The sequence below is a fragment of the Octopus bimaculoides genome, chromosome 13 (genome assembly GCF_001194135.2).
Source record: "Octopus bimaculoides isolate UCB-OBI-ISO-001 chromosome 13, ASM119413v2, whole genome shotgun sequence".
Taxonomy (NCBI): domain Eukaryota; kingdom Metazoa; phylum Mollusca; class Cephalopoda; order Octopoda; family Octopodidae; genus Octopus; species Octopus bimaculoides.
Genome location: NC_068993.1, coordinates 18883154 through 18885863, shown reverse-complemented (window position 1 = coordinate 18885863; position 2710 = coordinate 18883154). Strand labels below are relative to the sequence as shown.

Here is a 2710-nt window from a genome sequence, read left to right as displayed (position 1 = left end):
GGTGGTGGTGGTGGTGGTGGTGGTGGTTCGTTCTGTTACTTTCCTCTTCCATTCCCTTGCATGTTTCTGCTAGTTTCTGTGTTGGCAATAAACTATAAAAGAGGTGGAAACAATACAAAAAAAGAAACAAGCAAAAAAAAAAAAGTAAACAAAAAGATATTCGCCAAAACAGGAAGCAACAACAACAACAACAGACAAGTCAAGAGAATGGAGCTGATAAGAGAGAAGAAAGCCAAAGATTAAAGCCATTTAAAAAGGAAATTTATTTGTAACCATTAGCAGCCAAGCAAAGTAGCTCGATATAAAAGACGATGATTTCTAACATAGATGCAAGCATGGCTGTGTGGTTAAGGAGCTCAGTTTGCAATCATGAGGTCTCAGGGTCGATCCTACAGCACAGTACTTTGGACAAATGTTTTCTAGAAAAGCTCTGGGACAATCAATGCTTTGTCAGTAAATATGGTAGACAGAAACTCTGTGGAAATCCATCATGTATAATGTGTGTGTGTGTGTATGTGTGTACCTTTTGTGATTTGTGCCCTTGGAGCCAGTTCAAAGCGAGCAAAACTAAGACACAGCTCATGAATTGAGAAGTGCTCATGTATAATATGTGTTTGCATGGGCACCTATTGTAGTCGGTGCCCTTAGGGCTAGTTTAAAGAGAGCCAAACTAGGACACAGCTCATTAATTGAGAAGTGTTGCATCGCTGAGCTGTGGGATGAAGCTGAGATGTGGAACATAAAGCTAAAAGAGATGGTGCTAAGTTAAGTGAATAAATAAGAATGGTTTCAAATTTTGACACAAGGCCAGCAATTTCAGTGGAGCGGGCAAGTCAATTACATCAACCCCAGTGTACGACTGGTACTTATTTTATTGACCGTCCCAAAACGATGAAAGGCAAAGCTGATCAAAATTGTACTCAGAACATAAAGATAGACAAAATACTGCTAAGCATTTTGCCTCATGTGCTAACGATTCTGCCAGCTCGCCATCTTAATAATAATAACAATGGCTTCAAAGTTTGGTACAAGGCTAACAAGTTTACAGAGAAAGGACTAGTCAATTAAATCAACCCCCAGTACTTGGTTGATGCTTTATTTTATCAACCCAAAAAGGATTTAAAAAAAAAAAGACAAAGTTAACATCAGCAGGATTTGAACATGAAGCATAAAGATAAAAGAGATAGTGCTAAGCAGTTCGTCCAGTGTGATAATGATTCTATCAGCTCGCTGCTGCAAAGAATGAGTGGACATAAAACCAGGTTCTTTCAAAGCAAATGTCTTAACTCTTTTAACACCAACCCACCTGAAACCGCCTCAGGCTCTATAGTACAAATGTCTTGTTTTCAAAAGTTCTGAATTAAAATCTTCTACCAAAACTTAGTCACAATTTATGTTCCTAACACTAGCTTAATGATAACTAAGTTATTTTACTCAATTGTTTGTTATATTAATATTAATTGAAAGAAACACAAAGTATCTCAACAGAAATGTGGTAACAAAAGGGTTAAGCACACAGCTATGCTTGCATACAATAATCCTTTGTATGATAGGCACAAGGCCTGAAATTTTGGAGTGATGAGGGGGTGGGAGCACTGGTCAATTTCATCAATCCCAGTAGTTAACTGGTGCTTATTTTATTAAACCCAAAAAGGATGAAAGCAATATCAACCTTGGTGGAATTTGAACTCAGGTTGAAAGACAGATGAAATGCTGCTAGCTAAGCATTTTGTCCAGTGTGTTAATGATTCTGCCAGCTCACTGCCTTATAAGGAACCTGTCCATGGTGTTGTGAAGTGTGACTGAAAACAGGTTGTGGAACAGCAGGCGTCTTAACCACACTACTATACCTGCACACATGGACACACACACATGCATAAACAAACAACGACAATTGTTCCTGATTTTGACAGAAGACTAGCAATTTTTAAGAGAGGTGATTAAATACCCCAAACTCAAGTATTTGATTGGTATTTCATTTTAACAAACCCCAGAAGGATACAAGGCAAAGCCGGGCCTCAGTTAGTTTTGAACTCAGAACATTAAGAGGAGTGAAACAAATGCTGTAAGGCATTTTTTGCCAACACACTAACGAGTCTACCAATTCAAATACAAAAATAACATTCAGCAAGATAATTACTTTCACAAGAGACTCACAGACACACACAACTGTGCCACATATTTTCATTGTTCACTAAGTGCATATCAACAATCTAAAACTGTATATCAATTACCAATTGCAATGGCACACAGAAGTTATTGCTTATCATAGAAGGGAGGAAACTACTGATAAGAACAGCTTTTTACTGTAACACTCAATGCATTTATCACAAGAACAGTTTGCTTTCAGTTGCTATTGCTACTACTGTTGTTATTGTTGTTGCTGTTTCGGTAGGAGTCTGAAGACATTCTACATAACTCCTCTTCAATATGTTTCTACATAGAAGGCCAAGGAAGAATTTCAGTGTGAATGCACTGTTAATGAATGTGTGCACATGTGCAGGCATGGCTGTGTGGTAAGAAGTTTGCTTCCCAACTGCATGCTTCCAGGTTCAGTTCCACTGCATGGCACCTTGGGCCTACTACAATAGCCCCAGGCTGGCCAAAGTGGGTTTGGTAGATGGAAATTGAAAGAAGCCCATCTTGAATATGTATATATATGTATGCGTGTATATATATATATATATATATATATATATATATATATATA

At 37.9% G+C, this 2710-nt stretch overlaps 1 protein-coding gene across 1 annotated transcript in view; it reads right to left on the bottom strand.

The window, feature by feature from the left end:
* LOC106880401 (very-long-chain 3-oxoacyl-CoA reductase-B) overlaps positions 1-2710 on the bottom strand; it is a 40597-nt gene continuing 37887 nt past the window's right edge. Inside the window, exon 11 of the mRNA XM_014930320.2 lies at positions 1-92. The gene's annotated coding sequence lies outside the window, so the exon portion shown is untranslated. The remainder of the gene's footprint in view (positions 93-2710) is intronic.